Raw genomic sequence first — 27,130 nt, forward strand, 5'->3', positions numbered from 1 at the left:
CAGCCCCCATAATTCAATTATGTTCCCTTGGGTCCCTCCCAAAACACATGGGGATTATGGGAGATACAATTCAAGTTGAGATTTGGATGGGGACACAGCCAAGCCATATCATCTGGAATGGGACTACTACCATTATCTAAGCATCACTGCTTTTCTCTTTTAACATTCCTGTATGGGAATCTTACTTTGAGTTATTCTCCTTTGAAATTTTGAACTGTCAGAAGAATGAATGCATATCTATGGGCCTCCATACAATGATAGACAGTTGTCATCCAAGTATCTTATATTTACTGTAGCCTTAATCTCGAAAAAAGAGTAATGGGTAATTTTCACTCCCAGGAATTCTTCCATTGTTACTGTCATCTTCCATGAAATATAAATTTATCTCAGGAATTACCATACAACCTAGAGTGATTTTATTGTTTTAGCTTTGTCTGCTATTTTTACCCATCTTGGGAGTGCCTCTATGACTACTCTACATTAACCGTTTAAATTCCACTGGAATAGGTAAGCTTTTACTCTGAGGGTAACCTGATTTAGACTTCTCTCCTGGGAAATCCTTGCTCATTATGGGAGTGGCCATCAGTGCTATAACTCCCAAAGGTCATTACATTTCAATTTATTAAAGAGGAGTTATTAAAAGATATAGTCAGAGTTTTTCTACCTGACTTCCTAATTCTATAAAGTAGCAAAGAGGTTTGGAAAATAGAATGATTACAGCTGAACACTGAGTTAGTTCAGGGAAAGGAAGAGAGGTTCAAATTTCTGAAAGGTCAAATCAAGGTGTAGGGGGTGGGGCAGGGAATAAAAACACAAACTCAATGCAAAACTAAGCCACAGCTTTTCTTTTATGTAATGTCAATGTGATTTTAATCTTAGACACATTATTCTTCTACATTAGAATTTTGAGCAGGTGCATTCCTTTACCCTCCCTTCCACAACTTCTATAAGTTTCAAGAGCTTGAATTCAAGGAGAGGTGGGATTGATGTCTCTATTCCTTCATTTCCACATATTACCTGGACTTCATACGCAAATTGATTGTGCCTTCCTCTGCAGGCTTCCAGTGCTGCGTCTTCAACATTTCTTCTCTCATGTCTGCCAAAATAAAGTTTCTGTAGTTCCTGCCTTACTATGGATTTACATTGTCATCTTTTGCAAAAGAATATCAGAACTATATGGGACACTTTAAATATATTTTTTGTTGTACCTGAGGAAGAAACTTGAAGAGAAAACCAACTATATTTAAGGCTTTTCAACTTTTTCACTTTTATCAGTTCATGTTATGTAAAAAAAGAATAAATGGCACTTCAATTATGCTCTCAAATGATACTAAATTGGGAATGTTGCAACCTACAGGAATGAGAGAGAAATGACACAACAGGGACTAAAGAGGTTTAGCTATGTGGGTGGATGAAACCAAGAGCACAAAATTCACCCCAGAAAAAGTTCCAAGTAATTTTAAACTGCCCTGTGCTTATAGGCATATGTATATATGTGAATGTGTGCAGATGTTCTGTTACACTCTTTCCATTTGAACTCATAATTTCATTAGAGAAAAGCAAGCTGTGATTGACTATCATAATCTAGGGTATCTACTGCTTCCTCTTTGCAGTGTTTTGACCTTGGGAAAAGCTTGTATACATAAGTTCTTTTTTAAATTTATTAAAAATGAGGGGATTGTGACCAAGAGTGATGGCTCATGTCTGTAATCCCAGCACTTTGGGAAGCTGAGGAGGGCAGATCACCTGAGGTTAGGAGTTTGCAACCAGTTTGGCCAACATGGTAAAACTCTGTTTCTACTAAAAATACAAAAATTAGCCAGGCATGTTGGCGGGTGCTGGTAGTCCCAGCTGCTCAGGATACTGAGGTAGGAGAATCACTTCAACCCGGGAGGCGGAGATTGCAGTGAACAGAGATCATGCCACTGCACTTGAGCCTGGGTGACAGAGCAAGACTCCATCTCAAAAAAAAAAAAAAAAAAAGAGGAGATTTATAGGAGCCCTCTAGCCATTAAAATTACATTAATAAATATTTGAGTCATTGTTTTTATGGCAACTGGAATATAAAAACTATAACCATTTGAAAATAAGTAGAAAATTAACTGAATTATCTCTGGTGATATTCTTATTATGCAAAGGATTGCTCTTTATGACTTGCATACATCATTTCAGTTTTTAAAAAGTCAGAAATTGGCTTTGCACACTGAAGCCACACTGATGATTTAACTAGCAGGCTCACATGTATCTTGAAATCATGACACAATGGATTGGAGGACTTTCTTAGGGATTACTTGGAAGACATAGGTACTAACACCAATAGCCACAAGTTGACTCAAGGTTTATCTATTCAATTGTAGGAAATATAGCTGTGCATTGGGAAAACTGGATCATTATTATGGTAAAAAGTAGGAAGTACCAAGAAGCCCACTACTTGAAACTAATGCTAGTTAAGTGATTAGAAACAGAGTTTTAGGACAGTACATTCACTATAGGCTGACTCACCTGTCCCAGGAAGATGCCACCCACAATATCCTCAATATTTTCATCTGCCTCTGAGTCACAGTCTGATGAGGTTAGAACAGATTAGCTAGAAATCAGGAGACTATAGTTCTAGTCCCAAACCTGTAGTCACAAATAATAACATCGTGGACAGTCATTCCTTCTCATCACTTCCTTTCCCCCAAGTTTCAGCCTTCACATTTGGAGAAAGAAAGGAATTAGTCTAGAGTAGTAGTGCGCTCCAGCCTCTTGGGGTCTATGGTTACAGGAAGAAACCTTTGTAGACATATGTGATTTAAGATTGGGTGAGTAGAAAAACAGCAGTGTCTTTAATGGATATAGAACAGTCAGCAAGAAGAATGAGTTTCAGGATTAGAGTAGTCCATTTGATAGAGAAAATAATGACTAATTGTGACAGAGTCCTTTGGTTTTTATGTTTATTCAGTCATTTACCACCATTTATTAGCATTACGATTTGCTTGAACCATTATCTTCCCAACTGCTACATGAATATTTTACTATTTTTGTTGTAATGATTAGTTTGAAAAAGAAACATCAGAAATACAGCTGCTCTATTCCCAGCAGTTGGAAAATAGGTTAGCAGGATTCAATAGCACAGAGGTAAAGGAAGAAGACGAATAAGTACCCATTAGAGTGGATGCTTAGGAGATCAATGGCAGCTGTCAAATACAGTTTTTTTTAAATGCCTCAGAATTTCAGTTGACTTTTAATTTATCTTCACCAACACATAACATATAAAATAATGTTCCAGGAATATCATGTATAATGCAATCATTTACTAGATTTTTTTAAGCTTTTTTTCAGCTTTTTTAGATTTACATAAAAATTGATCAGAAAGCACAGGTAGTTCTAATATAGCCCTTCCCCAATACTGTCTACTATTAATATCTTGCATTATACAGTTTTAATCAGGTAATACAATTTGGATTTTAAGAAAGTAAGTAGTGAATGGATATGAAGATACTTAAGAGACAAGAATAAACTGCAATCAGATCAAAGAGGAAATGGAAACCAGATAGAAAAACAGGTAAAACAGTTTTTCTTTTGATGGTGGTATTTGAATTGACTTTTTTCTTCCTTTTTTATTCTGGTTCTGGGTAATGGAATTTGGACATCTGTTTAAAACTAAAGAGAAATAGCCAGGGCATAGGGCTAAGACAAAGATGAAAGAGAAAACAAACAAAAATGAGAATAAACATGAAAGAGATGAGAGTAGTTGATGCAGATGTTATGGGAGAAGGATTTTCTTTGGAAATGAACAGAAATACTTGGAAACCTTCCTCTGAGATTCTAGAGGTGGGTAGGAAAAATGCAGTGAAAATGAAATTAGTTGGAGAGAGAATGTGAATTCAAGGTCTACTGCTATGAAGAAATACCTGAGACTGAGTAATTTCTAAAGAAAAAGAGGTTTAATGGACTCACAGTTCCACATAGCTGGGGAGCCCTCAAAATCATGGCAGAAGGTGAAGGAGAAGCAAAGACACGTCTTACATGGTGGCAGGCAAGAAAGCACCTGCAGGGGAATTGCCTTTTATAAAACCATCAAATCTCATGACACTTATTCACTATCACAAGAACAGCATGGGAAAACCCACCCCTATGATTCAATTATCGCCCACTGGATCCCTCCCATGACACATGGGCATTATGGGAGCTACAGTTCAAGTTGAGATTTTGTTGGGGACACAGCCAAACCATATCATTCTACCCTGCCCCCTCCTAAATCTTATGTCCTCACATTTCAAAACTAGTAATATCTTCCCAACAGTTCCCCAAAGTCTTAACTCATTTCCACATTAACTCAAAGGTCCACAGTCCAAAGTCTCATCTGAGGCAAGTAAAATCCCTTCTGCCTAGGAGCCTGTAAAATCAAAAACAAGTTAGTTGCTTCTAAGATACAATGGGGGTACAGGCATTGGGTAAATATACCCATTCCAAATGGAAGAAGTTAGCCAAAACCAAGAGGCTACAGCCCCCCTGCCAGTCTAAACTTCAACAGGGCAATCAAATCTTAAAGCTCCGAAATAATCTCCTTTGTCTTGGTGTCTCACATACAGGTCAAGCTGATGTATGCAGTGTTCTCACAATCTTGGGAAGCTCTACCTTTGTGGTTTTATAGGGTACAGCCTCTCTCCTGGCTGCTTTCACAGGCTGGTATTGAGTGTCTGTGGTTTTTCCAGGGGCAATGTGCAAGCTGTCAGTGCATCAATGATTCTGGGGTCTGGAGAACAGTGGTCCTCTTCTCACAGCTCCACTAGGCAGTGCCCCCAGTGGGCACACTGTGTGGGGGCCCCAGTCCCACATGTCCCTTCCACATTGCCCTACCAGAGATTTTTCCATGAGGGCTCTGTTCCTGCAGCTCACCTCTGCCTGGACACCCAGGCATTTCCATACATCCTCTGAAATCTAGGCAGAGATTCTCACACCTCAATTCTTGACTTCTGTGCACCTGCAGGCCCAACACCATGTGGAAGCCGCCGAGGATTGGAGCTTTCAGGCTTTGAAGCAATGGCCTGAGCCGTACATTGGCCCCTTTTGGCCAAGTCTGGGATGCAGGGCATCAAGTCTAGAGACTGCACAAAGCAGCAGGCTCTGGAGCCTGGCCCACAAAACCATTTTTTCCTTCTAGGCCTTCTGGCTTGTGATGGAAGGGCCTGCTGTGAAAACCTCTGACATACCCTGGAGACACTTTCCTCATTATCTTTATGATTAACGTTTGTCTCCTTGTTACTTATGCAAATCTTTGCAGCCTGCTTGAATTTCTCCTCAGAAAATGGGTTTTACTTTTGTATTGCATCATCAAGCAGTAAGTTCTTCAGACTTTTATGCTCTGCATCCCTTTTAAATGTCAGTCCCAATTGCAAACCGTATCTTTGTGAATGTATATAACTGAAGGCTTTTAACAGAACCCAAGTTATGTCTTGAACACTTTGCTGCTTAAACATTTCTTCCACCAGATACCCTAAACCATCTCTCATAAGTTCAAATTTCCACAAATCTCTAGTGCAGGTGCAAAATGCTGCCAGTCTCTTTGTAACAGAAGAGTGACCTTTACTCCAGTTCCCAAAAAATTCCTCATCTTCTGAAACTACCTCAGCCTGGACTTTATGGTCCATTGCTATCAGCATTTTGGTCAAAGCCATTCAACAACTCTCTAGGAAATTCCAAACATTCCCACATCTTCCTGTCTTCTGAGCCCTCTAAGTCTCTAGGAAGTTCCAAACTTTCCCACATTTTCCTGTCTCTTTTGAGCCCTCCAAACTGTCTAACCTTTGCATACCTAGTTCCAAAATCACTTCCACATTTTTGGGTACCCTTATAGCAGTACCCTACTTTACTGGTACCAATTTACTATATTAGTCCATTTTCATACTACTATGAAGAAATGCCCAAGACTGAGTAATTCATAAAGAAAAGGAGGTTTAATGGACTCAGCTCCACATGGCTGCAGAGGCCTCACAATCATGGCAGAAAGCAAAGAAGGAGCAAAGGCACATCTTACATGGCAGCAGGCAAGAGAGTGTGTGCAGGAGAACTGCCCTTTATAAAACCATCAGATCTGGTGAAACACATTCATTATCAAGAGAACAGCATGAGAAAAAAAAAAACACTCCCATGATTCAATTACCTCCCACTTGATACCTCCCATGACATGTGGAGATTATGGGAGCTGATTCAACATGAAATTAGAGTGAACACACAGCCAAACCATATCAAAGGTTTATCTTTGTGGGTCTTATTTTTTGGGCATGGTGTGACTAAGGATGTGAGACTGAGGAAGGGTAGATGTGGTTGGAAAGAAAATGTTTACCTGAGGACAAGGGCCAGTTGAAGGAAATATGCTGGGTGGGCTGCTGTATTCAAAGGGAGGAGGTGAGAGGTTCTGGTACACCAGAAAATGGGAGCCTCCCTTCTGAGCTATGTGTGGAAATAGGACTGTGTATGCCATTAAGTCCATGGGTCTTCTGAAAAAAAATAGTTTAGGTTTGTTCTTTCTCTTCCTAAATATATGGTCTGGTAGAAACCCTACTCAGAAGGGGCTACCAATTTCCTCTAGGGTAAAGGATGACAAATGGTGATTGCTGTTTCTTACTGGCTGAGGAATCTCAACTTCTGTCATTTAGGGTTAGCAGGGATCTTCAGGATTGAGATCTTTGTAGGTCTCCAAGCCTGATGGTTTCAGTAGGTGTAGTTTGTATCACTCACAGGCTGAGAGCCTGGGAAAGCAAACCAGGCTTTCTTTGTATGTTGTATACCCGTCTCACAGAAGTAGGTTCTTATTGTTATTCATTCCCTGAGGGTTCAGTTCATTATCTCAGGCATTATGAGTTGTTTTGTTTTTAGTCCCTTTACATTTTTTCACCTGGGCAGCCTGTCTTGAAGTTGTTCCAGACTCCAGAGGCTTTTGGACATACTAAGTTCCTCTCATCAATTTTCCTTCCTTCCTTCCTTCCTTCCTTCCTTCCTTCCTTCCTTTCCTTCTTTCCTTCTTTCCTTCTTTCTTTTGAGGGTAGAGTGGCATGATCTCAGCTAACTGTAAACTCCGTCTCCTGGGTTCAAGTAATTTTCCTGTCAGCCTCCCAAGTAGCTGGGATTAGACTCCCACCACCATGCCTGACTAATTTTTGTATTTTATTAGAGATGGGGTTTCACCATGTTGACCAGGCTGGTCTCAAAATCCTGACCTCAAGTGATCTGCCCACCTCAGCCTCTCAAAGTGCTGGGATTACAGGCGTGAACTGCCACTTCTGGCCTCTCTTACCCATTTTCGTACCACGTCCCTGACTTCTGGTTCTCTGTGTCTATACAATTCCCTTTTGTTCTCTCTCTCCATTTTCCTTTCCCTCCTACTGAGAACATTGCTCTGGAACCTCTCATTTGGTGAATAAAGAGTGGTGAAGAAATGCGTCTTTATTGACTTACTAGTCTGTCACATTTTTCAAAGCTGGTGTAAGGTAGGAGAATGTGTTGATGATGATGATGGGTATTTGTATTGGCTACATATTACATTTGAGGTACATCTTTTAATTTCTATAATAGCAACACGTCTTGATACTATAAAGTAATAATATTTTTGTTTCTATTTCACATATTAGGAAACCTTGATTCAAAGAAATAAAATGAATTTTTCAAGGTCACACTTTTTTGTTTGCAAGTATTGGTACCCATCTCCAATCGGCCTAAGCAATTGGGAGCATATTTGCTCACATTATTGAAATGCCCATTAGCAGTCCTGTCTGCAGTGCAAGGTGGATTCCAAAGCTTAAATAATGTAACACAAATTTAGTTTTCATCTATATCTTGGTCTATTTCCTTCTGTATTGGCTTTATTTTTAAAGAGGACTCCCCCAATATATTGTCTGCCATAACCACTTTAGCTCTAGGATTATATAACACGTTCAGCATTCAATTAGGAGTAAAGAAAAAGCACTTCAATCTCTTTAGTTTCAGACAAGATGTTGGGATGGGCTCTCAACATGGATAGGCTTTGGTCATGTGCCTATCCATGAGCCAATCACTGTGGCATAAGTACTGCAGTGGTGAGGCTGCTATGTTAGGCCTTAGATACACACCTACCTCTGAAGTCCAGCACTGGGGAAAAGTCACCTTCACATAAACTATAAAGAATATGTCTCCCTTGCTACCCACTCCAGGACCATTTACAGAGAGAAGAATTGAAAGTGAGTATATGTATGGACAATGAAAAAATAATACATTTCAACATTCTCTACTCCTAGCCAGTTGGTGGGAAATTCAAGATTTGGACACAGATAATCCGTCCCTTGATTCAGCACTATTCTGAGAAAGACCTGTGCTAGTTGATTCACAGAATTTACACTCATTTAATATTCATCATTACAACTGGGAGTGAATATTATTTACCCCATATTGTAGGTAAGGAACTCAAGTATGCAAGACAAGCGGGCTTGCCTAAGTTTACAGTGTTTCTAAGTGACCAACCTAGGAAATAAACTTAATAACTATTTGGTTTTATTTTTGGATTCCTTTTACCCAGTCATGGACATCAAAATGAGTATCATCTGAATGGTTTTGAATGTCAGCAGGAGACAGGGGATGTGGTCTGTATTAATCAATTTTGCTCTTTTAAAACAACCATGGTATCTAAGTAGCTTACCAAACAAATATTTAATTTCATTGCATGTGGTTTATTGATCAGCGGCAGCAGTGCTGCTTTTGGTCGAGGGTGGAATTCAGGTCTGTTCTACCTGTTGAATTTTCGAGCCCAGGCTAGAGTAGCAGAAGCTATCCAGGGGAAGCTCTTTTCAGTCCGTTTTTTTCTTTTCTTTCCTTTTCTTTCTTCTTTTTTTTTTTTTTGAGGTGGAGTCTCACTCTGTTGTCATACTGAAGTGCAGTGTCATGATCTCGGCTCACTGCAACCTCTGCCTCCCGGGTTCTAGCAATTCTCCTGCCTCTGCATCCCGAATAGCTGGGACTACAGGCATGCACCACCATGCCCAGCTAATTTTTGTGTTTTTAGTAGAGACAGGGTTTTGCCATGTTGGCCAGGATAGTCTTGATCTCTTGACCTCATGATCCGCCCACCTTGGCCTCCCAAAGTGCTGGGATTACAGGCGTGAGCCACCGCGTCCAGCCTCTTTTAACAGTCTTGACATTACTTTCTGGAATGTCAGAAGAAAAGACCAATTATGCAAGCACATTTCAAGTTTCTGCTCACATCCTATTCACTAACATTTCACTGGTTGAAGCAAGATATGTGGCCGAGTTTTGCAGCAAAGGGCTAGAGAAGTACACTCTATCCACAGTGGGATGAGGGGGGTGAATAGTTTTGACTAAGTCAAAGTGTCATGAGGTATTTTGAAGAACCTAGATTGAGGGTCCTCAATTCACACTTGTATTATTTATTATTTTTTAAAAACACAACTCAGCTGGGCACGGTTGCTCACTCCTGTAATCCCAGCACTTTGGGAGGCTGAGGTGGTCTGATCGCAAGTTTGGGAGATCAAGACCATCCTGGCCAACATAGTGAAACCCCGTCTCTACTAAAAAATACAAAAAATTAGCTGGGGGTGGTGGCGCACCTGTAGTCCCAGCTACTTGGGAGGCTGAGGCAGGGGAATCACTTGAACCCAGGAGGCAGAAGTTGCAGTGAGCTGAGATCACACCACTGCACTCAAGCCTGGAGACAGACGGAGACTCCATCTCAACAACAACAACAACAACAACAAACTTACAGGAAGAAGCATCACCAACTAATAGGCCTAGAAACATAGAGATTATGAGTCAAACTTAAAAAGGTGTTGGTAGTGAGATTGACACCATATCAATGGTAAACCTAGGAAATAGTACTCTTTCTAATAGTCATTGAAACTTGGCTGAAGTACCTTTACATATTATTGTCTGGCATGAATATAATCATCACAGTTCTTTCCTGTGTATTTTGGGAGGGCAATCCATTAAGCTTTGGAGCATATTGTAAGCTAAAATTGAAAGAGGCAGGCAACTCTAGAGTGAAAAATGGCTGTGACCATTTGACAGCTAGAAAGTTAAATGCAACTGTTTGTTGAGGTGGAAAATAATATCTATAGAAGTCTTTTTATGCCAGTATCAGTTCAGGACATTGGAGCTTCTTAGATAAATTGTGTTTTACTGGTTTTATTCGTGACCAAGAGTTTGAATTCATTCTGTTCTAAATTCTCTCTACTCACAAAGAACTACAACCTGATTTTTATGCCAGCAATTCTTCTCCATCATACCCAAACTCCAAGGCAAGTGAGTAAGGGGTAATTCTACTGTTATTTGTGTTTAAGAAAGAGAAATATTGTTTCTATAATTGAAACTGCAGACTCTATTATTAGGAGAAAAAAGAGTCATAATTTCAGGTGGAATTGAAATTGGTGAGTTGGTTTGATTTTTGCAAGTGAGAGACGTTGTGTATATTCAATTCTTTGTTCAGTAAGAAGAAACATTTTCATATACTCAGTATGGTTATATGTACCAGAGAGGAGAAAAGGTAGACAAAATAGAAGGTATGGTTTCTACCCAGCGTGGAGAGAAAGTATAACCCAAAGGAAAGAAATCTGAAGTATGAATCAGCGTTCCTAGATTTTACCATTAACTAGCATTTGGACTTTGAAGGAACAATTAATCCTTTTTAGGATGTAACTGTCTTATCTTGAAAATAAGACAGTTTACATTTACTCCAGTGGCAGCTCTGATTGGAAAGGTGAAAAACATGTGAACACTTCGTGCATTGAACAGTTAGATGTGGAGTGCCTAGTACTAGTGATAGGTTTTGTTCTCAGTTGTAGAGGAGGAAAACCTCCTGACACTAGAGAGCTTACATTCTGGTGGAATAACAGCCAATAGACAAACAAACAAATATTCACATAGTTTAATTTCAAGTATTAATCAATGTAGAAAAAATAAAGCAGACTATGGGAAAAGAAAGCGACTGGGTAGGATAATTATTTTTAGATACAATAATCCAAAAAGTTGTATCTGAGGTGATAACATTGGGAATCTGAATTAAGTTATTGGGTTAATTTTGCAATGATTTGGGTAAAATTATCCCTTTAGGAAATATAATGCAACTGAAGTGGGAGAGTGCTTGGTATGTTTAAAGAAGAGCCAAAACAATAGCTAAATTGTATTGCAAAATTTGTATGTTATGAAATAGAATAGCATAAACTGTATTCTGTGTCATGACAGAAAAATGTGTTGAATTAATCAGAGAAGGAGGTAAGCTGGATTTCTAGGATCAGGTTTTGTTTCATTTTTCTTCTCTCATTAATCACCAAATTCCAGATATTTTACCTTCTGAACTTCTTATATTTATTCTTTATTTCCATTCTAATATTGATTCTTGGAGTCAAGTGGACAGTATCAGAGACCATTGATATGGAGCTATCCTTTAATGAAAAGTGAATCTGATTATATAATTCCACTTGTAAATATATATATGTATATATATACACACACACATATATATAATTTAAATATATGTTAAATATTGTATATCAAATATTCTTATATAAGATATTAATATCAATATTGGGAAATATTAATAATAATTATTATCACCTTAATTGTGCTATTAATATATTATATATAATTAATTACATAAATAATTAATATATAGCATATAATTAATTATATATAATTATATATGAAAATATTAATATCTTAATTATATTAAGAAAATAATATATAGAAATACATAATATATATGTTTATATATAACATATTACATATTTTATATATATGTACACACACACACACACACACACTTAGATGCTTCCCTATAGGCCTCAGAAGAAAAGAGAATTCAAACTATCATAGTATAGAAGGACTGTTGTGATTTTCCTCTACTCACTTTGTCAGCCTGTTCTACCTCCAGACTTTCCCCCTTATCCTAATTCTACAGTCACACCAAACTACTGGCTATTTTCCAGAATGTTGTGCTCCCCCATATCTTCATCTATGCCCTCTATCCTTCTATCTCACTTCCTCCATGTGTGAGTTAGGGTGTGTCTCTGCCAGAGTTTATTCCTTAATCTCACATTCTGTTTCTATAGCACATAACATGTTGCCTTTGATTGCCTTTGATGCTCCACTAGACTGCGAGTTCCCTGAGAATTAGGACTATGTTATTAATCTCTGTATTTCTGGCATTCTACTCTATGCCCTGTACATGTTCAAAACATGTTTTGAGGAATACTGAATATAGTACTTAATAATCGGATTATTTAATTTTTAAGAGCCTGGCTGTATCTTTAAAGCAGTTGATTATGTTGCCCCATTTGTTTCTCACCTCTCTCTTTTGCTTTCCATATCAAACTTCATGTTTACACAAAATTCACGTGACAATGAAAAACACATATCTCATGCTAAAAGAAGAAGACACGTATACCATGTGAAAGCATACTAGTCTTTGCCAAGGACATACTGAAAAAATGAATAGTTTTTAAAGTTAAATGCTACATAGGAATATCCTTTAGTGGTCATCATAATTGCATTAGCAATTCCCAACCCATTTTCCTCTAAAAATTAATAAAATCTTTGCTTTGTATTTTTTATTTCGGTCGATTTTCATAAAATGTGTCAGAATTATTTTTCTTACTAAAATAAACAGCCTTAGATTAAGTTAGATTAAGAAAAATCTGGCTGGGTCCGTGGTTTATCCCTGTAATTTCAGTGCTTTGGGAAGCTGAGGCAGGATGATTGCTGGAGCCCAAGAGTTCCAGGTTGCAATGAGCTGTTATCACACCACTGGGCTCCAGCCTGGGTGACAGAGTAAGACCCTGTCTCATAGGTAGGTAGGTAGGTAGGTAGATGATAGATAGATAGATAGATAGATAGATAGATAGATAGATAGATAGATAAATCTGGTTATTTACTGTATTCACTGTTAGCCTTTTTAGATTTATTTCCCACTTCTTTGATCATTGAGTATTTTTTTTTTCCAAAACATGAAAAAGAAGGAAATTAAGATACAGTTTGTAAGTCCTTTCTACTGCTCTTCACAACTGGTGAGGTCAGCATTATCTCCATTTTATATTTGATAAAAGTGAAGTTCAAAGAAATTAAATGATTTGTATAAGCAGGTATTGAAGAAAGAGGTAGGACTGAACCCAAGTCTGATAGACAGTAAAATAATATTCTTTTTTCTCTACCATATCCCCTTATAAAGGTATGATCTAAGTAAAAGATCTATAGGTACTGATGCACAGTACCACATAAAAGTGAACAGATACACTTCTAAATAGCAGAAATAGCTATTTAGAAAGTCTGTAAAATGATTAAGCAGACTTTGTGGTATTGGACTATAGGCAAAGGTACTGAGAACTTCCCCTTGAGCACCCCTAATTCCACCGACTTATGTGAACTAATATTTACAACAAAAGGCACATCCAGAAGCATGGTGTAATACAGGAAGAGTAAAATTAATAACTGATTTTAAAATGGCCTTTCCAATTCATTATTTGATATTCATAATAACAAGAGCATATGGCTATCCTTGTTCCTTCTGGGCTCATTCACAGTGGTCAGTGTCTATCATCATTGCCAATAACTCAGTTCTTGGATATGAAGTTGTTGATGAATATCCTGATAGCTAACATTCATTGAGCTCTTACAATGTTCCTGGAAGTGTCTTATGTTCTTGATTTATATACATGATCATATTTAAAATTCAGTGTATTCCTTTAAGATAGGTGCTTTTATTATAGCCATCTTCTAAAAAAAAAAACTAAGGGCAAAAAAAAAAAAAAAATTAACTAACTTCTCCCAGGTCATACCTGCTGGAATATCACAATGCAAGATTTTAATCCAGGCCCTCTGACTATGAAGTCTGTTCTTTCACTTGTTTATTTTTTGTTCTTGCAAATGCATTTAACCTGGAGTCAGAAAACCTAGCTTTAGTCTTAGATTTGGTACTGCCAAGATGTGTGAGTTCAGGCAAGTCACTTTACCTTTCTGAACCTGTTTATTATTTGTTAAGGGAAATGAATGATGAGAAGAATGAATTCTAAAATATCTTGCAACTGAGAAATTAAATGATTAAAATGTCAGAAACAGAAGCTCATTAACTCACAGTAGGACATAATAATTTTCCAAGCTCATCCTGGCATAGACGTCAGCCTTCGCTGCACCATAATAGTTTTCAAATTAATTTTTATTTTTACTTAATATTTAACCTATGCTCTGTACTATCATTTCCCATAGAATTCCTCAGTTTCTGATATTTTATTAACTCCAAATTAAGATGTGCAGCACAAAGTGTGAAGATGCGTATATAGGAACCACAGGACAGGATGTTTGAAATAAGATCTGTTCTTGTAAAGTAAGCCTTCTATTCCACGTTTTGCTAATGAAGAAACCACATCTGTAAAAGCACAGAGGATGAATAATTTGACCACTTGTATTGATTGCTCAAGGCTTGGACTTGACAAGTTCTAGGAATGTGTGCTTATTTTTTTGGAGCTCTAAATTCAGCATCACCTTCCCTTGTGCCTTGGGCTAAAGGTGATTATTATCTTATAATGTATTATAAATCCAAGATGATCATAATGGCTTGAAAGGTGCTAGAGTGAAATATGATTTTTTTGAAATATCAGAATCCTTAGATATAGCTCCAGTTTCTGGAACATTATTTTTTCTCAACTCTGCTGAGGTACTGTATTTGCCAGCTATCTAATTTTTCTGCTCCCAACTTGGACCAAAATTAGTGAAAATTAAAAAGGCATGCCTGAGTCTGTGGATGCAGATACAAATTTCTCCAGTAACACAGACTACACCTGATCCTGTTTTTAGATGAACTAAAATATTATCAGCTTCTTTGTCTTATATCTCTTCCTGTTCTTTCCTACCATCTTAACACTAAGATCAACAAGGATTGCTTGTATGAACCCTATTCTTTTACTAGTTTTTGTGGCATTCCTCTATCGAGATTCATTAATTTTTCACCATAAAACTGAAAGGTAAGTTGTATATTTCCCATTTTGTAGATTAGGAAACTGATTCTGAGATAGATTAAGAAATTTATCTAAGAATATATAGCTAGTTAGCCAGGGAAAAATAGACCAATTTCCTTATGGTTGATAAGCATATGGTGTTGTTATGATGCTACATTATCTAGAAACTGAAAACTCCTGTTATCAGCATAATAATATTACTCTTTTAGGTGTATCTTTCTTCACAGGCAATGCCTCTACTTCTGTATCTGTAATATAATTTATACATCTTTATTGAGTGATTATCAACTATAATAATGGGCATATATATTACATCTAATAAAGCTCAAGAAACAACATTTTATAAAGTGAACACATATATTTAGCTAACATTTATTACATCAATATATTGAAAATGGCCAACATCTTTTACAGCCGTGACCCTTCCCTGATGTAATCTCAATTCTCACTTCTATCACCAAAATTCAGCATTACCGATTTTCAAACTTGAAATACGTGGAAACATACAATGTGCACTCCTTTGTGCCAGTCTTCTTCATTTCTTTGCTTAGACTCGAATTCCCTTCTGGTTTTATATCTCATCTGCTTGAGGAACTCTCTTCAATATTTTTTTTCGTAGCACAGGTGTGTCAGGGGTCCCTAAGATCATCCTTGGTTCAATGATTTGCTAGATGGGCTCACAGAACTCAGAAAAGCTATCATACTCGTGGTTATTTATTACAGGAGAATGATATAGATTAAATCAGCAAAGATAAAAGACACGTACCATGGAGTCTAGGAGAGACAGGTGAAAACTTCCAGTTGTCCTCTCCCAGTGCAGTCTCTTCTAATGCACAGGGCTTAATTTTCCCAGCAATGATGCCACCCCTTCAGACGGTACTTCCCTGACTGCTGTTTGAAAAATGGATAGCTTTTTCTTTCCCTGCTTAATCACACAACCCTACTTTCACTTTTCTTTTCTTCATGGCAAATGTTACCATCTGATGTGATAAATGTATTTCTCTAAAGCACCCTGACTGCAATATGCAATCCTGGGTTTTGTCTCTTTCACAAGCATCTGAAGTGACTGACAATGCTCTGCACATTAAAAAAATATTTGTTGAATGAGTTAATAAATTATTCCTTATTTCTTATGCATCAGATAGTTATGAAAATTCCTGCCTTAGAAATCTCAGGTTTATTTTCCTGAGTGCTAAATGAAATATTATCTGTGTTGTATGTATTTGTCATTTTCAAAAGTGCTCTTACTATATTTGGGCAAATGTTTGATTTATGAGTCTCAGTGGTATAAAAGGAGCTACTTACTGCTCTTGAAAGCAAAAGAATCAAATGTTCATTTTTCCAGCCCGCTTAGTAACCACTGTTCTTATTTGGTTGAGACCAAGGGGTTCCCTGAATTGTGGGACTTTTATTGCTAAAATAGGGACATCCCCACTAAACTGAGACAGTGAATCATTATAATAGAAGTTAGGCATAAGCATGTGACCTATGTTTGGCCAATCATATGTGACCTCCTCAGAATTTGACTGTCTGGTTAGCTCTGTGAAGAAGTCAGTGACTTGATTTCAGCCACAACAGGAATACTGAGGTCCACGGAATGTGGTGGTCCTAGCAGTTGTGTCTAGTGTCCAGCAAAAGCGGTGTTCTGACCAAATGTAACTGATTGCTCATTCTACTTGAAGTAAGTAAGCCATGCAGCTCCCTAATACGCTTCCAATAACCTTCTATTTTTTGTTAAATTAGTCATGGGGTGTTTGTGTTGCTTATAGGCAAGAACACTCTGATACACTCTTGATGGACTCTTCAAACAGTTTTGAAGGAAGTTGTAAAAAATGTAAAAGCATTGATTATCATTTTTTATGAGTGCAGAGCAGAGCTCAGCTGAACATCTAGATGGCCAGTGGAAAATACCCGCAAATAAGAAGGGGTTTTGCTGAAGTGGATATTGTATGTGATTTAAAGAGTCCAATTACAGCAAGTTGCAGACTGTGCTGGAAAATTACTTTATATTCAGGTTGTTATACTTGTTGTGTTCAATTCAAATATGTTTCCATGGCATAATAGTAGAGATTAGTTTAGTTTCCTTAAAACATGAAGGAAGTAGTAGCTGATCATGTATGAGCCAGTTTAGAAGAAAATCAAATATATTTTAAATGGCAAGGGAGCCAGAAGCATAACCATTAGGATTGGCTAATATTAGGCATCTCTGTCTGTAGTGAGAACAGGTTTCCTATAGAATTTTCTTCAGATGGGAGTTCCTCCTGCTGTGCAATTTTACTTTTTCTGCTTTGTCATAAAGACAGACTTGAGGAACATTTTAGGGGGGAATTTAAAAGGGTGTGTTTATCAGTTAGTTTTTGATATATAATGAGAAACCACATAAGCTCATGATGGAAAGCAAAAAAATGTTTATTGTACTTGTGTATGTGTTCATTGTGGATTAAAAGGTGATCATGTTCTGCTGATCTTGGCTGATCCCTGCTTGGATTACTCAAGTAACCCAATTTTGCTCTACATGTCTCTCATCCTCCGACAGGCATGACAAGTTATAGTGATGGTAGAAATGTAGGAGAACAAACAAACATAACCATGCTTTCTTGAAGCCCCAACTTGAAATTGACACCTAATCAATTTCACCTTATTATCAAATCACATCCCTAAGCTCGAAATCAAGAGGCAACCCAGGTCATCCTGTGCACAGTGAGGAGGCACTGAACAGCTACATGGTAAAGGGTATAGACCCAGGGAGGAATGAAGAGTTTGGGTCATCATTGCCATCCACCATAATGTGTGTTATATCATCTTGGGTGTATAAAACTGGTTTATGCTAAAAAGTGAGTTAAACAGGTGAAGGTAAATGTTATCTCATTGTCTAACAGTTCCAAGGCTGTATCAACCTGCCTATCTTACATATGTTCTCTTGAATTCTTTCTGTTTAAGTTACTGAAGCCATAACCAGCCCGAGTGTCAGGTCCTGGACCACACTCTATAATCGTTATTTGTTTATTTCTCCTTCTTCCCTTCCTTCCTTCTATCTGGCCATAAAATAAAATATTGATTTAATGCTCTGTGTAAACCATCTTGTTAGCGACTGGGGACAAAGTGGTGCAAAAAGATCAACATGATCTCTCCCTCACAAGCCTTAAATTCCAGTAATAAAGACAGACACTAATAAGTAATATACATAATTCAATTTTAATTGGAATTCCTTCCATGTTTTTTCTTACTCACTTCACTCTAGTTTCTAATCATTGTATTACTGCTTCAACACAGTAAGTATAGTCTGTGATGGGCTTGTACACTAACTGTTTCTGTTTGGAATGTTCTTCCTCTGTATGTATGTATCACCCCTAAATAATGCCCTAAATAATTCTGTATGTATCACCCCTAAATAATGCCTCAAGCCTCTGCTGTGACATCATAGAGAGTCAAGAAGGCATGGAGGTGTTCCCTGAACACCCATCTAAGATAATACACTTCCAGTCTCTTAGTTCCCCTAATCCTTGCTTTAGCAGTCTCTTTATAGAGATTGTATGTGTATGCATTCATGCTTGTTTGTTTGCTTATCATCTTTCTCTACCACCCTGTCTAGAAGATAAACACTATAAGAGCAAGGACTTAAGCTACTTCGTGCTCTGATGTTTTGTGTACTTATGATGGTGAGTAGCAAGTAGTAGTTGTCAGTACTTTTTAATGTCTTATGCTCATATGACATTATTACTAAACAATTCATTCCTATTTTTATCCATATTCAGTGTCCATGGATACTGAATCCGTGTGGTGCCTACCATGATGATTCAATTTCTCTAAGGTTTCATGGATTTTTAAGAACTAGATGAGAAGTGATTTCCCAGATTGGGTGCAGGGTCTTGGCTCCCACATTCAACTTTAATAGCTGTGGATGTCAGAACATGATGACAGATCTGTATTAAATCACTGATTTAGTGATGCTAAAACTTTATCCTTCTGATTCATCTTGAACCAAACCTCCTGCTAACACAGAGTAGGGAAAGAGCTTTGTGTAGATTCTTCAGGTTTCTAAACACTTAACAGTGAGCCAGACACTCTGCTAAGTACTTAACTGAGGCAATTTGATTTTCACAACAGCGGTGTAAATTATGTACTACCATGAGTCTACTTACAGATGAAGAAATGAAAGTGCAGAGGGTTAACCGGTTTGTTTAGAGTCAAAGAGCTCTTAGATAGTGCAGTTGTTGTTCAAGTACAGACACGAAACCCTGCCAGAGCCAGAATTCTAACCGAGATGTTAGCTGCCCTCTTTATGTCCATAAAAAAGAAATCCAATCTACTTTAACATGGTTAAAGCTTATTGCATTTGTGGGATAAAAACAAAACCATCAAACGAAGAACAGTTCATTGACAAATGGTTTATTTTCCTTCCAAGTCAGGATCTCTGTATGCGTTATCTTGGTTAGTACTCACAACAATCCTGTGATGTTGATGCAATTATTACTTGAAAGAATATGAAACTCAGGTGCCAAATAATCAGGCCACCTGGACAAATTCAGTCAGAAAAAAACAAGAGCACAGGGATTCACATGCAGGGAGCTGGGCTCCCTGTCTTATTCTTACACACTCCTGCTTCCGTTGTCTTGTCCATCAGGGAGGGAGGAAGTAAATAGTATTAGGGTCATTCAAACTGGGTCCCAAGGGAAAAAACATCAAAGTAGAGGGACAGGGGCTACTCTGAACAAGCATATTATTTAGAATCAGGCAGACCTAGGTTTTTTACTGTGATTCTGTTATGAATCTTGTCAACTTAATAATTTAATTTTTTGGGACTTCAACCACACAAGCTATAAAATAGGGATAATAATTTCTACCTAGCAGTATTTTTGAGATTATACAAGACATTGAAAAAGATCACGAGTTAAAATAGTTTGTAAAATATATTTTTTAAAATTCATCTTTTGTTTCTGCTATTATTACTATTGTGAGGTTTAATATATTGCCAAGTCCACAAATTATATGTGGGTATCTACACTTATTTACCCTGCATAGTTTTTTGGGCAAACCATACTTTGCTTTGCTTTTCAGTATTAATCTGTCTGTAATACTCATTAAATATGCTGCTACTAATCTCAGTTTGGTTTCAATAATGCCTCAACCTCCAGGTTTTACACTATTTTATACTCTTTGTAGAACTTCCATCTTCTGGTTCGTGTTAATGTTTGCTATTCTCTAATTATCATCTGGAGGCAAGAGATGGGCCAATGTAGGTGTCTAGAGATAAAAAATTAAGAGCATTTTAAAATCAGGGTAGTCTGATTCAGTTACATGGGAGAAAGTGCATGCGTCCAAAGACAGCCTTGAAAATGGTGCTAGGCTGGTAGAATAGAAAGTCATGAAATATGGGAGCTACAGAACCAGGAGAATGAGCAGCCAGATGCAAGATGGTCCTAAAGAGGTACCAGGGTTCTAGGCAATGAAGGATGAAAGCAACATCTAGGGGAGACATAGTCTCCTGTTTGGTTGTGTCTGGTTTTGGGATAGAAGGATTGTGTTTAGGGTGGCTTTACATGAACTTTGTGGTGCTTGACTGGTTCCTGCTAGCAGCTTTAAAAGGAACATTTGAATTTTAAGAGAAAGCAAGCCTCAAGGTAAAGCCATGACTTGTGAGGGTTTCATTTCAGCAACAGCAAGCACATATCACTGGAGGTCAGCCTTCCCAACAGTCCTGAAATTCCACCCATGAGTGGTCGGCTGTTTGGCCTGTAGGTGCCAACTCTTAGAATTGCAGAAGCTTTCTAAATTTCCAAGTAAACATTGAGTGTGCCTGGATGCTCAAGCAGAAAATTGAAATACCTTTGGGTCCGGTTAGAGCCCTTCCTAGTTTTCAGCTGCCTTATTTTTGCTGAAACAAACTCAGGATCTTAGAGAATTGGCCCATCTGCTCAGCTATCTATATTCAGGTTAAAGACCTTTGCATCTGATTCCTAACAAGCTGAACTCATCCTCCCAAATCAACTGGACTGTGAGAGGTGAGAGCCTCCTGAAATGTGAATGGCTTCCTCACTTTTATGATGTTCATTATGAGCTTCTATCAGTCACTGGGGCATCCAAATTCATTTTTAATGATGAATTCCAATAACAAAACCTGTAAGAGTGGGTGGTAACGGAATGGAATGAAACCATGGGATTCCTGCCTGACAACTCCACATAGTCCATCATTTGCAGGGTACTTAAAGAGGAAGGATCTGTGTGAAAACAAAATGGAAAGTGTGAGGCTGGTGGGTATAGTGTCCATTTGAGACTAGATATGCAGAGGTGAGAAAGGTTGAGTTTGGATCCATGTGCACAATTTATGTGACCCTGGGCAAGTACTTAACTTTCTTGGATTCTGTTTCTTTAGGTATAAAATGGGAATTATGACATCATAACATGTTTGAAATGATTGATTACTCTAAATGTATGTGGAGTGGTTGGCACATTTTATGGTACTTAATATGTGCTTAATGTATGTCGCTGATTATTGCTATTCCTGACTTTTGAGTTTTAATCTTTTTTATTTTCCAAGTTTACCTTAATTCATTGAGTTGATTCTCTCTCTTCTCCCTTTCCATCTCCCCCTCCCTCGCATATTTCATATCAAAAAAGAGACTGAATCTTTCTCCATCATGAGATACATTTCAGTACTGTGGTACAAATCAGCATATTTTAGCATATGTATAAATGTTAACTAATTCCTCAATCTGATTAAAACTTGCATTTTGGGACTACATCTTAGGACAGGAAGTCTGACCTACATCTGAGAAATGTGAATTGTGGCTTTCAGCAGTGGAAGGAATTTTTGTATGAATCATGTCAGTGAACAGATTCTTCATCACCCAAACTGCACGACTGCATGATGATACACCTTCTTTTGTCTAGACATGTTTTTCTCTGGGAAATTTAGGAAAAGAGAATCAGATTTTACATATTTTTCTGCTTCCTTTTCAGTAACAAATATATTTTCTGGTTACCGTTATTTTAGCTCTGTCCTTTGGTTAACATGAAATTGAACTGTCAAGAAGATGAAGGTCACTTTAACATTTTCCTAGATGGCACAAAAGACCTGAAAAAATATCCGCCCGTCCTTTCTTCTCTTTGGTGAGTCACTGTAAGACTCTTATGGGAGAGTGTTGGTCATTGAAGTCATGAAGAACTAGGTTCTAGTCTTACCACTTAGAAGTCATGTGGCCTTGAGCGAATTGTGTAAACTTTTATGTCTAGGGCTCTCATCTGTAAATACAAAATAATAATACTTATGTCTGCGTGTTGAGCTGAGGAGGGCCTGACACAGAGTAATTAAATAATTCTCAGCTTCCCATGAGCCCAAATATTTGCATATTCTAAAAGATCCACAGGTAGTTCTGTTATTCACCCAAGATTAAGAATCTGTATATTGGATGTAACTGTTAATAACATTAATTCGTTTTTGCTTTACTTCCATTTAGGCTAAAAAGAATCCAATTTATATTTCACACTAAAGGATCATTTATTCATATAAAATCTTTATTTCAAAATTAGAACATGATTTAAAGGTCACTAGTTCAACATCTACATGTGTGATTTACTTTTAAAACTTTCCTGACAAGAGATTATTCAACTTTTTCTTTAAACAGTTTCAGTGGTTGAAAATCTACTGTGCTATTAGAATTATTCTTATTTTTCTCTATTTTATAATTTGAGCAGAAGTACCTTCTTAGCAACTCAGGAAAAGTTTAATCTCACTTTGGCAGGTTAACTTTCATATATTTGAAGATGGCTGTAAGACCCCTTTGAGTCATTTCTTGTTCATGGTTAGTAACCCAAAAATAATGTCCAAACTGGCTGACCATCAGACCTCTGAAAAACTTACAAAACATAGAGCTTTCTGTTTCTGTTGACTCAGCTTCATCACAGTAGATCCCTGGAGTCCGTACTTTCAAACGAGTTCTTCAAATGATTCTGTGAATATAGGAATATTTGCTTATCAGGGGTCCTCAACAGGAGGAATTTTGCACTGCAAGGTGCATTTGGCAATGTTTGAAGACATTTTTGGTTGGGACAACTGGGGAAGAGGAGCTACTGGCATATAGTGAGTAGAAGCCAGGAATGCTGCTAAATATTCAAGAATGCATGACTGTCATAACAAAAAACTATCTAGACCAGGGTGTCAGTGGTGCTGAGGTTGAGAAACTCTTACTCTATACTCTATCCTACATAGCTCTGAGTCTCCGTACCATCATGATTGACTTCTTACCCACTGTGTAGATGTGCCTTAAATCTAACTCAGAGAAAGGACTGAACACAATAAATACCTGACATCTTTAAAAGAGGAAGTGAAGAAACAATGTGTCTTATTACAGGATAATTCATTAATAGAAGAATTTCAGGTGTTCTTGGGGACAAGATTGGGAACTGAGATTCCTCTAGATGCCATTAAATGTCATATGATTTCATTTCAGCACATGTGTTCATGATCTAGGATGCCCATGGGTACTAGAGAGCTTATTGAAACATCTTGGTACAGAGCTTTTTCTCTTCTTCGTTTGTTTGTTTGTTTTTTGCTCTCCCTGGAGAAATATGCAAAAGGATTTTTCACACCTGAGTATGAGGATTTTCTTGATCTAAGTAACTTGCAATCACCCCCCAATGTAAATAAATCTTTGAGAATTTAGAGACCGTTTTATCTCCCTTTATAAAAGTTGACACTCTGGAGACTATTGCTTCTCAATGGACTTCCAAAACAATAATTTAAAAGCAAAATTGAGCAGTTTTTTATTGTTCCAGGCTATATCTATCTTCCTCTTGAAACATTGAAACTCATCGGGAGATTTGGTGGGCAAGGTTCAGGTAGTCACTTACTTAAGAGAAAGATAAACTATAGGACTGAGAGACTATGTGTGTGTGTGTATATATATATATGTGTGTGTGTGTATATATATATATATATATATATATATATGTGTGTGTGTATGTATGTATGTATATAACAATGGTCAGACTATGTATGAAATAGAGCCATGACCTACAATCTGTCACAATTAGCCCAGAAAATTAACCTGTCATCTAGAGTAACCAGCCCAGAAAGCTATTCAGACTTATAGAAAGTCAGAAAACTATCTGTAGCAACACATGCAGGAAACCAAATAGTACCCCTGTAACAATTGGCCTAAAATGATCAGGACTTGATTAATAACTAAGGTTCCCTAACTTTGTTCTCACTTCTAACTTTGGACCAACCAGAAAAAAAAAATATGTAGCTAGATGCACTTCCAGCTAATCATGTGGAATGTCATGCTTCTAGTTAGTCTGCCTACACTTTCCCCATACTAATAGCCTCCAATGAGAACATATGTGAAGTCTTCCCTTTTTCTGCAACACTTTCCCACTCCTCTGCCTGACTTTGAGTATCTTCAGAACACAAGTAATGATAGTTAACTCCCTTGACATAGAAAGATCTGGATGAAAAGCTTTTGGTTGTTCTCAGTTGGTTGGTCTTCATTTATATTTATAGTTAATATTGAATGTACATACAATATTAAATATATTTAATATATATAATATATTCTTCTGAATGAGCACCCATTAATTTATTTAATCCTCATACAAGGATTCAACCCAGCTAAAAGATGAAGAAATGAAGTCTTACCATAGTTAAGAAAATTACCTGGCTTCTAACTTCTGGTTTTACATCATGTTTGTGGCTTCATAATTACTCCTCCAATTTCAGACTTGAGATTATTTTCTTTAATGATCTTAGATTCTTTGCCTCAATGCAGTTTCCACTAGCTATGGCTGTGACACAGCCCAAGCTTGCTCTGGCAAACCTGAGTAACAACCATTTCACTACAGCTAGTTCCTGAGGGCAGTGGGAGAGGTGTGTGTGCTTTATAGGTTTACCTTCTTCTCAAGGGAAAGATGGAACCTCTTAAATCTAAAAATCCACACCTTGGGGCATCGTATTCATTATTTGCTTCCTTGAAGCCACCTGAAAGCCACTTGGAAAAAGGTGGCTTGTTCAGTGAAACTATTACCTTGCCGCCTGAAGTTATGGCATAAGCTCTGCAGAGCACACATTTCACAGCTTCACTTCCATCACTCTCTACCCACAACCATTTTGTTGAGCTTTTTTTTTTTTGCCTGCCACATTAAAACTCCTAAATTAAGTGTGCAATTGAGAAGCTTGATATGGAACAGAGAGAAAATGAGTAGAAGTGTGTCAGAGAGGAAGGGTAAAGATCTTGGCAGCAAGCAGTGAGAGTGAATCAAAGTAGAAATCAAAATTAAGAAGTGTCCTGGAATGTCAGCCAAATAGGTAATGGGGCCAAAATAAATGGAAAAAGACTTTAAAAGAGTGAATCCAAGCTGTGGCTCTTGAGAGGAAATTTCCTTTTTATGCTTTATAATGATATGGAAATGGATACATTTAGTGAGACTCAAGCTGGGGAAGAGAAGCAAAATGAGGAACTTTCTTAAATATCACAAGTCCTTCAGCTTATAGTCAGAACCAAGGTGCTCTTGAAACTCATTACCATGCAGAAGTCTTGCTCTTTAATATTTTTTTTTTTCCAGCGCTGTCGGCTAAACTTGACCTTTCATGTAAGCATCTGTGAAACTGCCAGGACTCTGCTGTTGTTGACTAAAGGAATGACAAAGATGAGATTAAAAAAAATAGATGTACCTTTAATCATTTTGCATTTTACAGGCTCACACAGTAAAATCAGTAATCAGTCTTCAGAGAAAGCACACCTTGGAAAGAGAGACTGCATTAAGAAGTAAATATCACTGGTTTTATGGGACTCCAACTCTTGCTACAACCTGGCTATAGAATCAGCCTCAAAGACAAGACTTTGCAAAGTACCTACTAGTAGGATCTGCAAAAGAAAGTCACATACTCTAATAAAATTCAGATGCTAGGCTGGGCGTGGTGGCTCACGCCTGTAATCCCAGCACTTTGGAAGGCAGAGGTTGGCGGATCACGAGGTCAGGAGATCGAGACCATCCTGGCTAACATGGTGAAACCCTGTCTCTACTAAATATACAAAAAATTAGCCAGGCATGGTGGTGTGTGCCTGTAGTTCCAGCTACTTGGGAGGCTGAGGCAGGAGAATCACTTGAACCCATGAGGCGGAAGTTGCAGTGAGCCAAAATCATGCCACTGCACTCCAGCCTGGGTGACACAGAGAGACTCTGACTTAAAAAAAAAAATCAGATGCTGTGGTGCTGTCTTGGCGAGTTTTTTCTTTCATTCCAGTTCAGTGGATTTGAGAAAGCCAGTTGTATAGCATTTAAAAGAGAAGTTCAAAGACATAGTGTCTGCCCTGCTGTTGAAAGTTTGCCCTCTCTGTTTTGACCCTAGCTCCAACTCTCTTACCATTTAATGATTGGGAATGTCAAGTCTTCCTTCCATATAGAAAGGTCATGAAGTTGAGATATCATCCTGAAGAACATTTTGAGACCGGTGAATGGTTTTAATAATACAAATTACTATCCTAGAAAATGAGATAAAGAAAAAAAGTCAACTTAGAAATAATTTCAGCCTAGAAATAATGGCAGGTAACACGTTCTATTTAGTATTGATAATAACTCCTATGTATTTAACATTCACTGTAGGCCAGATACAAGGCCAAACACCATATATTCATTATTTAAATTGATATTTTTGTGTGTTTATCTACTTAATCATTTAAAATCTTTTGTCTACTGGTTTGAAATTTCATGTCATGAGCAAGGACTAGAAAGCTTGCTGGGATGAGCAAGAAAATTATATAACCAGGAGTAGAGTGAAAGATGTCTTAGTCTGTTTTGTGCTGCTATAATAGAATATCACAGTCTAGGCAATTTATAAAGAACATAAATTTATACTCTCACAATTCTTGAGACTTGGAATTCAAAAATCAAGGCACTAGAATATGATGAGAACCTTCTCACTGCATTCTCACATTGCAGAAGACAGACACACAAGAGAGAGAGAACTCAATACTGTGATCCCTTTTTATAGCTTACTGATACCTTCATGAAGATGGCGCTCTCATGACCTAAACACCTTTCATGAAGTCACAGCTTTCAACATTGTTGTATTGGAGATTCTTTCCAGTACGTGACCTGGCGCGATGGCTCATGCCTGTAATCCCAGCACTTTGGGAGGCCAAGGCAGGTGGGTCACC

The 27,130-nt window shown here is 37.6% G+C and overlaps 1 long non-coding RNA gene across 1 annotated transcript; it reads right to left on the bottom strand.

Annotated features, from left to right (window-relative positions):
* Positions 1–985: 985 nt before the first annotated feature.
* Positions 986–15,855, bottom strand: LOC135270197 (uncharacterized). The gene is made up of 3 exons (XR_010338402.1): positions 15,742–15,855; positions 2,503–2,622; positions 986–1,096 (listed from the first exon to the last, which is right to left on the bottom strand). It is a non-coding gene; the product is annotated as an uncharacterized LOC135270197 (long non-coding RNA).
* Between the last annotated feature and the right edge of the window lie 11,275 nt (positions 15,856–27,130).

The sequence above is a fragment of the Aotus nancymaae genome, unplaced genomic scaffold (genome assembly GCF_030222135.1).
Source record: "Aotus nancymaae isolate 86718 unplaced genomic scaffold, 86718_ANA_hifiasm-v0.15.2.pri h1tg000059l, whole genome shotgun sequence".
NCBI classification, from domain to species: domain Eukaryota; kingdom Metazoa; phylum Chordata; class Mammalia; order Primates; family Aotidae; genus Aotus; species Aotus nancymaae.